The sequence below is a fragment of the Lonchura striata genome, chromosome 32 (assembly GCF_050655825.1).
Source record: "Lonchura striata isolate lonStrDom1 chromosome 32, ASM5065582v1, whole genome shotgun sequence".
Classification (NCBI taxonomy): domain Eukaryota; kingdom Metazoa; phylum Chordata; class Aves; order Passeriformes; family Estrildidae; genus Lonchura; species Lonchura striata.
The window spans coordinates 4,478,712-4,496,075 of record NC_140734.1 but is presented as its reverse complement, the minus strand read 5'-3'; positions in this window follow the sequence as shown (position 1 = coordinate 4,496,075).

Below are 17,364 nucleotides of genomic sequence, written 5' to 3'. Positions count from 1 at the left end.
GCCCTCCCAGGGATGTGGCCCAGGGCTTACCAAAAGTGTGCAGACTGGCCAAGAGACAGCCCAGAGCTGCCCAGGCCCCTGTGCAGCTTTGACCTTGTCCTTTCACCTCTGGATCCCATCGCCTTGCCCGAGCCCCTTGCAGTGCCAAGTTCCCTGAGGCAGAGGGGGATCCCAACACACGAAGAACTGGTTCTCATCTGTGCTCCCTTCTAGATGAGCGTGCTAGGAAGGCTTCTCCAGCACCTTGGCTCCATGAAGATTTCCTGCCTCTTAAGTCCCGTGCAGGTATACTGATAATGTTCCTAAAAGAATAATCACTGACAACCTGGCAGGAACCAGCTGACAGAAGCTTCTGTTGCTATTGAGTTTCAGGTGTGGCTGCAGGGAGGACCTTTCAGGCTCCTTTCCTGGTTGCTGAACACAAATCCGGCTCCCATCGCAGGGGTGAGTTGTGTGTCCCTGATGACACCACAGGCTGAGCCATGGTTTTGTGGGATCCATCCATCTGAAATGCAAATATTCCTCTTAAGGTCCTCTGAGAGGGAAGAACAAACCTACAGGAAACAATAAGGCTCTAGAGGCATACAAATACATAGAGCAGAAGCTGAGTAATCTGGAGAGACGCCGTGGTGGGTGCATTTCCCTCCCCCTTCCCCTGGGACTCAGCAGCCGGGACCTTTCCCTGCACATCTGGACAGGCCGTGCCCGGGACAGTGGGAAGGGATCCATGGCAGCCTCGCTGCCCCACTGCTGCTCTCACAGCCTGCAGTGCTGTTTCCCAGCCTGGGCTGGCTGCAGCTTCTCCCCAGCCTCTGCAGGAAGGCATTTGGCACTAGCTGACAGGGAGCCCATGGCCCATGCACACCCTGAGATCCCCTGAAATTTCCCAGTCACTGAGCACTTCTGGAGGGGCAGATGTTTGGAGGAGGGTGGTCCCTGGAGCAGCCCCAATATCCTCGTCTTTATCCTGAATCTCATCCATGACTTAGACAAGCTTTGCCTCCTGAAGATGCCCCCTTCCTGCTGGGGAACAGCCCCACCTGATCCAGCTGTCCCTTTTCCTTTCCCCAGAGATGGAAGGAGAGGCTGTGCTGAAGGCTGGGCTTCCCAGAGGAAGCAGTGGCTCACTGGCAGCCTCTGCTGCAGGAAGGGAGGCGCTGCCAGGCACAGACACAGGAGGTAATTGCTGTGCCTCTGGGCCTGAGTCCTGCTGAGCCTTGAGCTGCCCTCTCTGCTGCTTGGCAGTGCGGGCTCACAGCATTACCTGAGCCCCTTGAAGTGCTCACTTCCCCATAGAAGGGGGGGATCCCAGCACACCGTGGAACATTTCCCATCTGTGCTCCTTTCTAGATTGGGACCGTGACTTGCAGCGTTTGGAAAGACTGGTAAACCACGGTTTAAGGATATTGGATTATGGTAAAGGTAGGTTACAGCAAACCTTTCCTAACAGAGAAGTCATTGTCCAGATAAATATTTATGTGAGATTTCCTTTAAGATCCTTTGAAGTTTGATGGATTCTGGAAATCCTGTCCCCCAAATTCCTACTCCTGTGCCCAACAGCAATCCCACAGAAGGATCGCTGTCAGTGGGAGGAAGGAGCATTGAGGTGTCCATCTTCCACCCATGTACAATGCCAGTGTGTCCTTCTGTGTGCTCTGTGCAGCCCCAGAGAAGAGCAGAGAGGGAAGGGGCTGGGCCCAGGGCTGTGCCCCGGGGCTCAGCCTTTCACAGCTCCTTTGCCTGCCCCAGGAAGACTGAGCTGCTCCTGCTGCTGCTGCCAAGCCCTGGTCTGGGCTGGGGCTGGGTTTAGAGCTGCTGGCAGCTCCAGGGAGTCCTTTCTCCCCTAACTCTCCCACAAGGGGCTCCTTCCTTCCCCTTGCGGGGCCACCTCAGGGTCATGGTCCCCCTGCCCCTGCTCCTGAGTGGAAGGCAGAGCTGAGGGAATACCTTGGAGGGCACCAATCACCCAGGGACTCTCACTGCCACTGCGGCCTGAAGGAGAATCTTCAGCAGTGTCACTGTCCTGCCTTCTTTGCAGCTGAACGTGAGGATGAAGAGGATCTGGATTCCCAACCCATAGCCATTACTGAACCTCTGGGAGATGGTGAGGGTAGGTCAAGGCCTTTCCCCCTGCGAGAGCTGCCAGCTCAGAGCTCAAAGTTCGGCCAGGGGGGCATTGCTGCAGGTGCCAGGACAGAACCATGCACGTGTATGCCCTGGCCCTGGGCCATCCCCTCACCGCTCCTGGGGCTCAGTGCTGCCCATGCAGATCTGCAGAGATGACAGAAGCTCCTGTGGCTGTTGAGTTTCAGGTGTGGCTGCAGAGAAGACTTTCCCAGGTCCTTTGGTGGATGTTGCTCGCAAGCCCAGCTTCCATCACAGGGGTGAGTACTGTGTCCTTGCTGACCCCAACATGCTGAGCACGGGTTTTTGGGATCCATGCCTGGGAAATGGAAATATTTCTCTTGAGGTCCCCTGAGAGGAAAGAATAAACATAGAGGAAGTAGTAAATCCCGGCAGGAATCCAAACATCTGGAAGAAATCCTGAGTGATCTGGAGAGACAGCATGGTGGGTGCATTTCCCTCCCCCTTCCCCTGGGACTCAGCAGCCAGGACCTTTCCCTGCACATCTGGACAGGCCGTGCCTGGCACAGTGGGAAGGGATCCATGGCAGCCTTGCTGCCCCGCTGCTGCTCTCCCGGCCTGCAGGGCTGTTTCCCTGCCTGGGCTGGCTGCAGCTTCTCCCCAGCCTCTGCAGGAAGGCATTTGCCACCAGCTGACAGGGAGCTCAAATTGCACCATGGGCCTGAGATGCCTGCAATTTCCTGCTCTCTGGGGAGATGCAGAGAGGCAGCTGTTTGCTGGAGGGTGGAGTTTTGGAGCAGCTCCAAAACTCTGGGCATTTGCCTTGTCTTTATCCACCTCTTTGACAAGTATTGCTGGGAGCAGAAGAGCACAGCAGAGAGGAATTATGGCATGCAGGCTCAGGGCTTTGGGCACTGAGCAGTCCTGTGCCAAGAGGCGGCAAGGTGCCTGCAGGCCCCAGCTCTGGGGGAAACAGAGAGCGAGAATGTCCTGGCCATATCCACCGTGCTGCCAGCTCAGCAGTGCAGCATAGCAATGGCTCACTCTTCCCATTGCTCCCGAGATGCAGCTGGCACCTCAACACGTGCTGACAAAATCTGGAAAAGCATGAGAAGAGATTTCTGCTGGGGAACATCTTGTTTGATGAAGTTGATGGCCATTGTGGCTGGTGCAGCACTTGGCCTGATGATGTGCTCTGCTGGAATCTGGTATTTCTGCATGAGAAAATGGTGAGTGTTTTGCTGATCTCATTCTCCAAGAGCTTCCTTCAAAGGCTGCTGATAGTCAGGGAAGATTCCCAGTGAGGCTGCAGTGGAGTTGTGGCCAGTCCATGGCTGTCCAAAGAACTCTGCTGAGGGTTCTGCTGCTGCCCAGTGCTTTCCTTGGCCTCTTCATTGCTGGGCCTTGTCCTGGGGGGCCGCTGGGGCTGCAGCCAGTGCTGGCTCCCCCTGAGGCTGCCTGGCCAGGAGCAGCCCCAGGGGCACAGGGCAGAGGCACAGCAAGGTGGGGAGGAGAAAGAGCGGGGACGAGATGGCCCCTGAAAGGCAGAGGCGCTCTGGGGCCCGCTCCTGGCCAGGGAGCCTGCCCAGAGCCGTCCCCTGCTCGCCGGGGCCTCGAGGGGCAGCTGTCCAGCTGGGCCAAGGTGTGCCAGCCGCTCCAGCCGTGCTGGGGAGCCTTGCCAGCTCTGGGCCCTGCTGTGCAGGAGGGTCCCTGTGTGCCACTGGCAGCTGGGGCCTCAGCCACTGCTCTCTCCCAAGGTGCTGCTGCTGTGCATCTTCAGAAGACGAGCCTAACAACTCAGGCAGACAGAACTTGACCCACGTTCCCAGCTCTTCGTGTCTGTCCCCATCTGCCCTGCCACAGCTTCTAGACCATCTGGAGCCATTCCCAAAACACACCCGTCCACAACGAGACCCTCTGCCCCTGAGCCCCCTGGCCCTGTTCCCCTACCATGTTTGAAGTTGGGCGACCCCGTCTCCCACGGCAGGACTTGGCCCATGTTTTATGTTAAAATAAAGTGATAAGAGTTGTCAGAGATATGCCCAGGTGTTTCCACCAGCAAAGCCCAGCCGGCACCAGCCCTGGCTGAGCTCCATGGCCAGGAGCAGCCGTGGATGACCACAGTGAGGGCAGGCAGGAGCCAGGCAGGGGCTGCTGTGACCTGCGGCGGGGCCCCGAGGGGCTGGGGGAGCCCATGCTGAGCGTCCCGGGGCTGAGGGCACATCTCCTTCAGTGGGATCATCTGGGCCTGGGCTTCATGAGGCACTCAGGGATATTGTGGGGTCTCTGCTGAGCTGTGCAGGGATCCCTCAGGAGGCACTCAGGAGTATTTATGGCCTCTCCTAAGGTGTGCAGGGATCCCTCATGAGCTGTGCAGCAGCAGGGTAAACTTGAGGGGTTTTTTCCCTCTTCTGAGTACAGCAAAAGGATACTTGGCCAAGGTTTTGCAAAGCTGGGAGAAAGCCTCTTGCAAACCTTTGGGCTCCGCCTGTTCATGGGGAGCATCCAGAGCCTTGTGCCTTGGCCTGATGGTGCAAAAATCCTCCCAACATCCCTCTGTTTGCAAAAATCAAGGCTTTGTGCTCATTAATCGGGAAAGTTGTACGGGTGGCCTGCAGCTAATGTTCTTTTGTTGGCTGCACCCCAGTCCCTGCTCAGGTCTAAATAACTGACACAGCCGCGAGCTGCTCTTAAGACTGATTTGATCAAAGGCACTGAAGCTCTGCTGACTACAAATTGTCCAGGAAAACAAGCACAGTATCTTGGCTAATGTCGGTGACAAAAGCAGAGTGCAGAGTTGAACCTGTGAGGCCACCTCACTGCCGTCTCCCCCCACCCTTTTATTTTGAATTGATTTAATATTTGGAGTGCCAGTTCTTGCATGAAATGGGCCCTCAGCAAGGAGCTGCTGGGCCTCCTTGTGGTAAACAGGCAAAATGAAATTAAAAGGAGGCTGATGGCTTTAAAAAAAATGTGCCTGTTTATTAAAACTTAGAACTACAGAAAATAAGGCCTCAGGGTAAGCCGAGGGCCTGCGTGACAAGCCAGAGGTAGCTCTAACAGTGCTGTGTAACAAGGTGTTCCTGCGGACACGAGGTACCCTCGAAAGAGCCCGGGGGCTCCGCACCCAGGGATTTTTTAAACTCTCCTGGGGGTGCTTGGTTGGTGCGCTTTGGATCCTCTGGCCCACTGGTCCTTGTCTGGGTCACTGAGAGCTCTGTAAGATGGTGCAGTCCTGACCAATCATTTTGGAACACAGCAATCTTACTGGGTGGCTCATTTCCCAGTCGTAGTTCCAGTTGCTGTCATCACACCAGGATGTGACTTTTCTAGAAGATTCTTACTCCAGCACCTCCTTACCCCCCCCTTTCTCTGTTTAGTAGCCATATACATACACTTAAACAACTGTACATTCAACTCAATAACTTATCATATTAATCATATAACAACTCATTATAGTACTTAACAATCCATAAGAACTTATAATTAACCATCAATAACTCTGCCTATGAAAGTGAATTTATTTATAACATCCTGGGTGTCTCCCTTTGTGCTCCCAGTGCTTCTGGTCTGGTTTGGCTGAGAAATTTGTCCATCATGCCTCTGTGTCTCTTTCCTATCATTCCAATGCGTGGCCCTTTTCCCACTGCTTGGCATTTGAATTCTCTGATTATTTGACTGGATAACTTACATCTTGCACTTCATCACATTAAATTGTGTTAATCACACTCTGTCCTGTCATGAGTTTCTGGAACACATTTCCAAGCCTTCCAGCTGTAGCCCAAGGGAAGCTGTTTATGTCTTGCATCACAAAACTGGCTGTTTTATTTCAAAGACAGCCCTTTACAAAGGACTTGTTGCTTGCATTAACATTCGAGGGGCTGTTTTCCAAGACAGACAAAAAACCCATGAACAGCTGTAGCCCAAGGGAAGCTGTTTCTGTCTTGCATCACAAAACTGGCTGTTTTATTTCAAAGACAGCCCTTTACAAAGGACTTGTTGCTTGCATTAACATTCGAGGGGCTGTTTTCCAAGACAGACAAAAAACCCATGAACAAACAGCAAACCAACCAAAAAACATATTAAAAAGATGCACTTTCTTTTTAGCTCGTGCTTTCAGTGTTTTCCAAGCTGGCTTCCTTTTCCACTGCAGTACTTTTCTTTGGACAGAAACAACCCCTTGCCAGATGATGTGACGTAACAAGGAAAACACAACTCACACACAATGGATATATTAAAGCTAAACATGCAGACTCCCCTTATCACAATCATCATCATTTATGTTGCTGTTCATTTTTATGTCAGATTGTTTTCAGAAGGGTGAGAACAGTATCTCAGGTCCACTGGCCAGTTTGACACCGTAGCCACTTCTTATCTCTCATATTAGCTGTCCTTCCTGTAGTTCCTCTGCCCATTTGTTGCCCCTGGATCTCTGCCTCCTTCACCTGATTTTTATATTTTTCTGCATTTGTGAAGATTATTGTGTTGGTTTTGGTTTTGGTTTTTTTTTTTTTTTTCTTGGTGCTTGTTTTGTTTGCCTGTTTTATTTGGTCACAGTTTTGTTTTTTGCTTTTTGGGTTTTTTTTTAATCCATTTAACAGCAGAAATGACCTTGTGATTTGTATGTTCAAGTTTTGATACACAGGTATTGCACATAAAGGTTGTTTTTGTTTTTAAAAGTAATCTCAGACACACCCCTGCAAGCCCCTGTGATTGGAGAACTGAGTGCTCTCAGACAGCAAATTGTGCATGAACAGGAGCCTTGTAGTTCCTATCTCCATTACACATGGCAAAATGTAAAGTGGCTGGAATGGTGCCAATTCTAGCCTTGCTTTTGCCTTCTTTTGCTGCCGTGCCATAAAACCGTGCCAGAGTCATCAATGAACTGGGTTCTCCCAGGATGGGTGTGCAGGGATGATCCCTCAGCTCCTGTGTGCACCTGGTGTGCACCAGGCCAGGCACGCGACCGTCATCCACAGCCAGCCTCTGTCTGCAAAGAGAGCAGGGAGCTGCAGCTCTGAGGAACTCCGGGCTTAGGGAGCAAACAGACCAAATCCCTCATTCATATCAGTCACTTCACTTGAGGGTTTTCTGCTAATAGATTTTTATCTTCCTGCCCAGAGCTGGAAAAAAATAACCCTGGCAGTTTGCTTTTGCTGTGAAGAGACTCTTGTCAACAGGTTCCAGGGCTGCTTCTTCTTTGAACTAAAAGCAGAGCAAAACTCTTCTGTTGGTCACATCAAACCAACATAAGTTCATGAGTCTGTGAAAGACATAAGGGTGTAAATATTATTTCATAATATTGTACTTGCTCTTTTCTAATTAAGCCATGGAGTAAATAGGCCATCATTCACTATATCAAATAACTGGAATAAGCTCTGGAAAAGGAGGTTTATTTAAAACTAAGATTGTTAAAACTATGTTTTAAAAAAGGAAATGAATTCCATGAAGAAAACGATGTGGTAAAAATAGAGTTATTTAAACTTCTCAAAGTCCTTGGATAATACAGCCCTGAACCCCGTCATGCAGTGCAGCCTTGGTGGTCCCTTTGAGCCCAGAACTGCCAAAGGTCAGGGCTGGGATGAGCGTTCAACCAAAACTGGCTGCAAGACTGAGTGGGAACCAATCCAGAACAGGGCTCACACAAAGAGCAAAGCCTCAAGGCCAAAGCCAAACCTTCATCAGGTTGGATTTCTTTAAACAAGGAACTGGAACAAATTTGCTTGTGCGGTAACATCACTGTTAGAATGAAACCTAACATGAGATACAAAATACGCAGTGTCCTGTCCTGAACTGTGTTGATCAAATACTGTTGAGAACTTGCTGTGCCTCTGCCCTGTGCCCCTGGGGCTGCTCCTGGCCAGGCAGCCTCAGGGGGAGCCAGCACTGGCTGCAGCCCCAGCGGCCCCCCAGGACAAGGCCCAGCAATGAAGAGGCCAAGGAAAGCACTGGGCAGCAGCAGAACCCTCAGCAGAGTTCTTTGCACAGCCATGGACTGGCCACAACTCCACTGCAGCATGACTACGAGTCAGGCTACCAGTGCTATGAGCAGAGCTACAAGAAAAGTGGGGAGAAAAATCAGCTACTGACTGTCTGCTCTCGTACAGCTTCTGAATGCCAAGATAGCAGCCCATCAGCACAAGTGGCACAGTGAACAGTGTCACCACCATGCCTATCATGCAGGACCTGCGCACATGCTGGGGGCAGACAATTCCTGGGGTGCTCGGTGGATTCAGGGCATTTGTACTGGACTTGCCAAGAGTTTCTGTGGGAGCAATGGGGAGTGTGAGCCCGCGCTGTGCTGCACTGCTGAGCTGGCAGCACGGTGGATACGGCCAGGACGTTCTCTGTTTGCCCAGAGCTGGGGCCTGCAGGCACCTTGCCGCCCCTTGGCACAGGCTGTGCCACCCAACAAAGCCCAGCAGCCCGGCAGGAGAGCCCGGGGCCAGCGCAGCTGCTTGGGCCGTCGCTGCTTGGAGGGACAGGGGCCAAACCCATCCCTGAGCAGCCCCTGCCAGCCCTGGCCCTCCCTGCCCTGTGACAGCTCCCCCAGCCCCAGGGGGACAGACCATCATCAATTCTACAGCCAGAAAAGAAATCATCCCTGTAACTGTGTGCTGCTTTTCTTCCCTGCAGTTGGTCCCAGAAACATCCCTCACACTGCTGGAAATGCCTACACATTGTCTGATAAGTCCCTATGGTTTTCCAGTGTGCTCTCAGAAATTCTTCCAACAAGTCCACCAATAAATTCCAGGTTACCTCTGTGAATTGCACACTACCGTTTCCTTCATTTTTTTCCCAGTGCCTGGAAATTCCTGTATTTAGTAATGGCCTTGAGGATCTCTGATTCTATTCAATCATGTTTTTCTGTATTGAGACAGATGAAACAGCCTTTTTGGTTTTGGTTTTGCCAGGTCTGGTTTTTCTCTTAGCATTACGGTTTACTTATTATCTACATGAAAACTTTTTTTTTTTTTCGTTTTTGTTTTTGTTTTTTGTTTCCCAAGCAGTTATTTTGACAATCTGTCATTCACGTCTTAGTTAATGTTCCAAATATGAACAATTCTGATTCTCTTTTTCTAGGAATATAAAGATCTCAGAAAGCTGCATTTTTAATTTTGAAGACACTCTCACTCCCCACTCCAAGCTTTGACAAGGGGGTGATCCTTTCTGAAACCTCCACTGCCAACTTTTATGGTGATCCATTTGGAAACGTCCCTGAAGATAGGTGGAGTTATTTGGGAAGTGCTTGGCTTAACCTGGATAACAGATTATTATTTTTAGTGATATAAACCTGTATTGCTTCAAGATTCACAACCACAGTCCTGATTTGTGGCTCACTGCATGGATGCCTGTCTGAATTAAAACAATGTTTGTGAGGCAGCTGAAGAGCTTAGACCTCAGAGATCAATATTCCTGGGAGGAGGAGGAGGAAGGAAGGATAAAATCTTGTTTCAAAGTCTGTTTCTTCAATCCTAGGATGCCAGAAGTATGCTAGACTACACCTGTCTCCAAATGTCATTCAATTACAGAAAACCCCTCTGCAGTGCCAGACACCAGGACAAATTACTCAACACTTTGCCTCACAATGCATCAACATTAATTCTAGTGAGAGTTAGGCCTTAGGTGCAGTCTGATTAGAGCAAATCAACATGGTGTCAATGGCGACAAGAATTTGCTTGTGAACAGATGATTATGTCCCACTCAATAATGAGCAAAATTTGCCTTGACTTGGAAGAAAGTAGACAGGGAGCAATGCAGTATTTGGGTTTTATCCAGTGATAAAATGGGGCAAGAAGCTGTAACAACTTACCTGTTCTACAGAACACAAGTACTGATACAGCCAAGAGTACACCCACACAAGAAAGGGATTTTCAGGACATTCCTTTATTTCTTAACATGCAATGGGCAGCAAAATGCTGCCATTGGTCTGAACTGGAAACCGTGTTCCTCTCCAGTTTCTCCTTGAGCACACTGTGTGTTATTTGCAGACTTCACTGCCCAGCCCATCAATCCTCTCTTGGCCATTTGCTAAATGGCACAACTACCAAAATACAGGTGCCAGCATAATCAGCCCAGCACTTATCCAGCACTGCTTTGATGGTGCACAGGAGCACAGAATGGCTTGGGTTGGAAGGGACATTTAAAGGCCATCTCGTCCCATGCCCTGAAGTGAGCAGGGACACCTTTAACTAGGTCAGGCTGCTCAGAGCACGAGCTTGAATGTCTGCAGGGTTGATGTCCACCTCTCTGGGCAACCTGTGCCAGGGTTTCAAAACCTACAGTTTTAAAGAATGGGTTTCTTTTGTCTAGTCTGAATCGACCGTCTTTTAGATTAAAAACAATCCCCCTTGCTCTGGTCACAAAAGGGCCCTAGTAAAAATTCTGTCCCATCAGGTTTACCCTGAAGGTACTGAAAGGCAGCAATCAGGTCTCCCTGGAGTCTTCTCTCTTCCAGTCAGAATAGCCCCAGCTCTCCCAGCCTATCTCCAAAGCAGAAGGGCTCCAGCCCTCACAGCATTTTGTCCCTTTTCTGGACTAGACCCAACAGAACCATGTCCTTCATGTGTTGGGGACCAGAGCTGGATGCAGTACTCTTGTCGTGGTAGAGATGGAGACAATGCAAAGCAACACTCTCCATTTCCAGAAGGCTTCAAAGCCTGTTTTTATTCTAGCATGCATGCTTTTTCTACATTCTTACAAAGCGTGTAAGTTTACACTTTACTCATTGGTCACAAGAGACAAGCAAAGTACTTATTGGAATAGGCAGTTGCAGGTTTCTCTTATTCATCCTTCTTTCTTGGTTTGTATGTCAACGCCCTTGGTAGAAAATTCTTTTGGGGTAAACATGGATCCTCTTATCAAACTTCTCTCTGGCTCACCAAAGTTGCTGTAAATTGCGTGAATCTTTTAAATTAGAGGGTTTTGGGAAAGCTGCAAAAGGCAGGCCTCAGAGACAGCAAAACTGCAACTAAAGCTAAGCACTAAGATTTGTCAGCAAAAAAATTATGTAAGAAGTAGAAAAGTTAGGACAAATGGAACAATGGTCTGTGTATTAACACGTGGCTAGAAGAACTCCCTAAGCTACAGAAAAGTATATCTAGCAAGATATTAGGAAGTTCTAAGCTTACTAATGGAGCTCTGGGCATTGGGTTTTAGGGCTTAAAATACAAGTAGGTATTGTATTGGAAAGAAGCAAGCATTTTTTTTAAGCAAAGGTACGTGTGCTTATAGTGGTTGGATAAATCTATTGTCAGTATGCTTTTGCTTTGTATGACTGGTCAAAATCTTGTAAAGTACATTGTAACATTAAGTTCTTTGTCTGCTGCCGGGCATGTGAGCTGCTGGCATCTCCCCATTGTCACAACCATGTAATGAGACTGATGCTAGAAAAGAAACAGCTCGGGATGTGTTCCTCAGCAGTCCTGTTCCGTTCCTCATTTATACATAAACCCCTGGCCAGCAATATAAAACATCATCCACAGTAGTACAGGTGGAGTCTCACCAGAGCAGAGTGGTGAAAACACCTCCTTCAACCTGCTGGGCATTTTCCTTTGGATACACATGGCTGACACATGTCCAGCCTCTCCTCTAGCTGCAGCCCAAGTCCTTCTTGGCCGGGCTGCTCTCCATCCCTTCATGCCCCAAGCTGTGAGATCAGCTGGGCTGGGACTGTGTCACAGCCCCTGGGCAGAGCTGCTGGGCAGGATGAGCTCACTCCCAGAGAAGGCAGAACCCACTCCCCAGGCAACTCCAGCCTGGCCATGAGGTCACAGCAGGCTCTGGGGTCACAGCAGGCTGAGGTCACAGCAGGCTCTGAGGTCACAGAGGTCCCAGAGCCCCGTGGTTGCAGAGCACCACAAGGCCCCACAGCAGGCAGTCCTTGAGCACAACTGCTGCGGCAGCAGCGGCGGTGGCAGCAGTGGTGCTGACATTGGGACAGCAGCCTCAGGACAGTGGTGGCAGCGAGAGCGGCGGGACTGGCACAGGGCAAGGCACCATGGCCCTTGCTCTGCGCCTCCTCCTCCTGCTCCTCCTGGCCGTGGCCCTGCCTGCCAGGGCTGCCCAGGCTGCTCCGCTGCAAGCGCGGGGAGCAGGTGAGCCGGCAGCCTGGCTGCCCTTTCCCAGGACAGCGCGCCCTGCTCCCCGGGAAGCGCTGGGGATGGTTTTCCCCTGGGCTTTAGGGAGGGTTTCCTCTGTGGGAGGGAGTGAAGACTCCTGGGCCTTGGGTTGCTCCAGCTGCCCTCCCAGGGATGTGGCCCAGGGCCTACCAAAAGTGTGGAGACTGGCGAAGATACAGCCCAGAGCTGCCCAGGCCCCTGTGCAGCTTTGGCCTTGTCCTTTCACATCTGGATCCCACGGCCTTGCCCGAGCCCCTTGCAGTGCCCAGTTCCCACAGGCAGAGAGGGATTCCAGCACACCAGGAACTGGTTCTCATCTGTGCTCCCTTCTAGATGAGCATGCTAGGAAGGCTTCTCCAGCACCTTGGCTCCATGAAGATTTCCTGCCTCTTAAGTCTCATGCAGGTATACTGGTAATGTTCCTAAAAGAATAATCACTGACAACCTGGCAGGAACCAGCTGACAGAAGCTTCTGTGGCTATTGAGTTGCAGGTGTGGCTACAGGGAGGACCTTTCAGGCTCCTTTCCTGGTTGCTGAACGCAAGTCCGGCTCCCATCGCAGGGGTGAGTTGTGTGTCCCTGATGACACCACAGGCTGAGCCATGGTTTTGTGGGATCCATCCATCTGAAATTCAAATATTCCTCTTAAGGTCCTCTGAGAGGGAAGAACAAACCTACAGGAAACAATAAGGCTCTAGAGACATACAAATACATAGAGCAGAAGCTGAGTGATCTGGAGAGACGCCGTGGTGGGTGCATTTCCCTCCCCCTTCCCCTGGGACTCAGCAGCCAGGATCTTTCCCTGCACATCTGGACAGGCCGTGCCCGGGACAGTGGGAAGGGATCTATGGCAGCCTCGCTGCCCCAGTGCTGCTCTCACGGCCTGCAGGGCTGTTTCCCAGCCTGGGCTGGCTGCAGCTTCTCCCCAGCCTCTGCAGGAAGGCATTTGGCACCAGCTGACAGGGAGACCCAAGTGCACCATGGCCCAGGCACACCCTGAGATCCTTTGCAATTTCCCAGTCACTGAACACATCTGGAGGGGCAGATGTTTGGAGGAGGGTGGGCCCTGGAGCAGCCCAAATAACCTCGTCTTTATCCTGAATCTCGTCCATGACTTAGACAAGCTTTTCCTCCTGAAGATGTCACCTTCCTGCTGGGGAACAGCCCCACCTGATCCAGCTGTCCCTTTTCCTTTCCCCAGAGATGGAAGGAGAGGCTGTGCTGAAGGCTGAGCTTCCCAGAGGAAGCAGTGGCTCACTGGCAGCCTCTGCTGCAGGAAGGGAGGCGCTGCCAGGCACAGTCACAGGAGGTAATTGCTGTGCCTCTGGGCCTGAGCCCTGCTGAGCCTTGAGCTGCCCTCTCTGCTGCTTGGCAGTGCGGGTTCACAGCATTACCTGAGCCCCTTGAAGTGCTCACTTCCCCATAGAAGGGGGGATCCCAGCACACCATGGAACATTTCCCATCTGTGCTCCTTTCTAGATTGGGACCGTGACTTGCAGCAATTGGAAAGACTGGTAAACCACGGTTTAAGGATCTTGGAGTCTGGTGAAGGTAGGTTATAAGCAACCCTTTCCTAACAGAGAAATAATTGTCCAGATAAATATTTATGTGAGATTTCCTTTAAGATCCTTTGAAATTTGATGGATTCTGGAAATCCTCTCCCCCAAATTCCTACTCCTGTGCCCAACAGCAATGCCACAGAAGGATCGCTGTCAGTGGGAGGAAGGAGCATTTAGCTGTCCATCTTCCATCCATGTACAATGCCAGTGTGTCCTTCTGTGTGCTCTGTGCAGCCCCAGAGAAGAGCAGAGAGGGAAGGGGCTGGGCCCAGGGCTGTGCCCCGGGGCTGAGCCTTTCACAGCTCCTTTGCCTGCCCCAGGAAGACTGAGCTGCTCCTGCTGCTGCTGCCAAGCCCTGGTCTGGGCTGCGGCTGGGTTTAGAGCTGCTGGCAGCTCCAGGGAGTCCTTTCTGCCCCAACTCTCCCACAAGGGGCTCCTTCCATCCCAGTGCGGGGCCACTGCAGGCTTGTGGTCCCCCTGCCCCTGTTCCTGAGTGGAAGGCAGAGCTGAGGGAATGCCTTGGAGGGCACCAATCACCCAGGGCCACTCACTGCCACTGCGGCCTGAAGGAGAATCTTCAGCAGTGTCACTGAAGCTGTTCTGTCCTGCCTTTCTTTGCAGCTGAACATGAGGATGAAGAGGATCTGGATTCAGAACCCATAGTCATTACTGAGCCTCTGGGAGATGGTGAGGGTAGGTCAAGGACTTTCCCCCTGCGAGAGCTGCCAGCTCAGAGCCCAAAGCTTGGCCAGGGGGGCATTGCTGCAGGTGCCAGGACAGAACCATGCAAGTGTGTGCTCTGGGCCTGGGCCACGCCCCCACCACTCCTGGGGCTCAGTGCTGCCCATGCAGATCTGCAGAGATGACAGAAGCTCCTGTGGCTGTTGAGTTTCAGGTGTGGCTGCAGAGAAGACTTTCCCAGGTCCTTTGGTGGATGTTGCTCGCAAGCCCATCTCCCATCACAGGGGTGAGTAGTGTGTCCTTGCTGACTCCACAGGCTGAGCATGGGTTTTGTGGGATCCATGCCTGGGAAATGGAAATATTTCTCTTAAGGTCCCCTGAGAGGAAAGAACAAACATAGAGGAAGTAGTAAATCCCGACAGGAATCCAAACATCTGGAAGAAATCCTGAGTGATCTGGAGAAACAGCATGGTGGGTGCATTTCCCTCCCCGTTCCCCTTGGACTCAGCAGCTGGGACCCTTCCCTGCACATCTGGACAGGCCCTGCCTGGCACAGTGGGAAGGGATCCATGGCAGCCTCGCTGCCCTGCTGCTGCTCTCAGGACCTGCAGGGCTGTTTCCCAGCCTGGGTTGGCTGCAGCTTCTCCCCAGCCTCTGCAGGAAGGCATTTGGCTCCAGCTGACAGGGAGCTCAAATTGCACCATGGGCCTGAGGTGCCTGCAATTTCCCACTCTCTGGGGAGATGCAGAGAGGCAGCTGTTTGCTGGAGGGTGGAGTTTTGGAGCAGCTCCAAAACTCTGGGCATTTTCCTTGTCTTTATCCACCTCTTTGACAAGTATTGCTGGGAGCAGAAGAGCACAGCCGAGAGGAATTATGGCATGCAGGCTCAGGGCTTTGGGCACTGAGCAGTCCTGTGCCAAGAGGTGGCAAGGTGCCTGCAGGCCCCAGCTCTGGGGGAAACAGAGAGTGAGAATGTGCTGGCCATATCCACCGTGCTGCCAGCTCAGCAGTGCAGCATAGCAATGGCTCATCCTTCCCATTGCTCCCAAGATGCAGCTGGCACCTCAACACGTGCTGACAAAATCTGGAAAAGCATGAGAAAAGATTTCTGCTGGGGAACATCTTGTTTGATGAAGTTGATGGCCATTGTGGCTGCTGCAGCACTTGGCCTGATGATGTGCTCGGCTGGAATCTGGTATTTCTGCATGAGAAAATGGTGAGTGTTTTGCTGATCTCATTCTCCAAGAGCTTCCTTTAAAGGCTGCTGACAGTCAGGGAAGATTCCCAGTGAGGCTGCAGTGGAGTTGTGGCCAGTCCATGGCTGTGCAAAGAACTCTGCTGAGGGTTCTGCTGCTGCCCAGTGCTTTCCTTGGCCTCTTCATTGCTGGGCCTTGTCCTGGGGGGCCGCTGGGGCTGCAGCCAGTGCTGGCTCCCCCTGAGGCTGCCTGGCCAGGAGCAGCCCCAGGGGCAGAGGGCAGAGGCACAGCAAGGTGGGGAGGAGAAAGAGCGGGGACGAGATGGCCCCTGAAAGGCAGAGGCGCTCTGGGGCCCGCTCCTGGCCAGGGAGCCTGCCCAGAGCCGTCCCCTGCTCGCCGGGGCCTCGAGGGGCAGCTGTCCAGCTGGGCCAAGGTGTGCCAGCCGCTCCAGCCGTGCTGGGGAGCCCTGCCAGCTCTGGGCCCTGCTGTGCAGGTGTGCCACTGTCAGCTGGGGCCTCAGCCACTGCTCTCTCCCAAGCTGCTGCTGTGCATCCTCAGAAGACGAGCCTAACAACTCAGGCAGAGAGAACTTGACCCACGTTCCCAGCTCTTCGCGTCTGTCCCCATCTGCCCTGCCACAGGTTCTGGACCATCTGGAGCCATTCCCAAAACACACCCGTCCACAACGAGACCCTCTGCCCCTGAGCCCCCTGGCCCTGTTCCCCTACCATGTCTGAAGGTTGGCAGGACCCCTCTTCCAGGGCAGGACTTGGCCCTCATTTTATGTTCAAATAAAGTGATAAGAGTTGTCAGAGATATGTCCAGGTGTTTCCACCAGCAAAGCCCAGCCGGCACCAGCCCTGGCTGAGCTCCATGGCCAGGAGCAGCCGTGAATGACCACGGTGAGGGCAGGCAGGAGCCAGGCAGGGGCTGCTGTGACCTGCGGCGGGGCCCCGAGGGGCTGGGGGAGCCCATGCTGAGCGTCCTGGGGCTGAGGGCACATCTCCTTCAGTGGGATCATCTGGGCCTGGGCTTCATGAGGCACTCAGGGATATTGTGGGGTCTCTGCTGAGCTGTGCAGGGATCCCTCAGGAGGCACTCAGGAGTATTTATGGCCTCTCCTAAGGTGTGCAGGTATCCCTCATGAGCTGTGCAGCAGCAGGGTAAACTTGAGGGTTTTTTTCCCTCTTCTCAGCACAGCAAAGGGACACTTGGCCAAGGTTTTGCAAAGCTGGGAGAAAGCCTCTTGCAAACCTTTGGGCCCTGCCTGTTCATGGGGAGGATCCAGAGTCTTGTACGTTGGCCTGATGGTGCAAAAATCCTCCCAACATCCCTCTGTTTGCAAAAATCAAGGCTTTGTGCCATTAATAGGGAAAGTTGTACGGGTGGCCTGCAGCTAATGTTCTTTTGTTGGCTGCACCCCAGTCCCTGCTCAGGTCTAAATAACTGACACAGCCGCGAGCTGCTCTTAAGACTGATTTGATCAAAGGCACTGAAGCTCTGCTGACTACAAATTGTCCAGGAAAACAAGCACAGGAACTTGGCTAATGTTGGTAAAAAAAGCAGAGTGCAGAGTTGAACCTGTGAGGCCACCTCACTGCCATCTCCCCCCACCCTTTTATTTTGAATTGATTTAATATTTGGAGTGCCAGTTCTTGCATGAAATGGGCCCTCAGCAAGGAGCTGCTGGGCCTCCTTGTGGTAAACAGGCAAAATGAAATT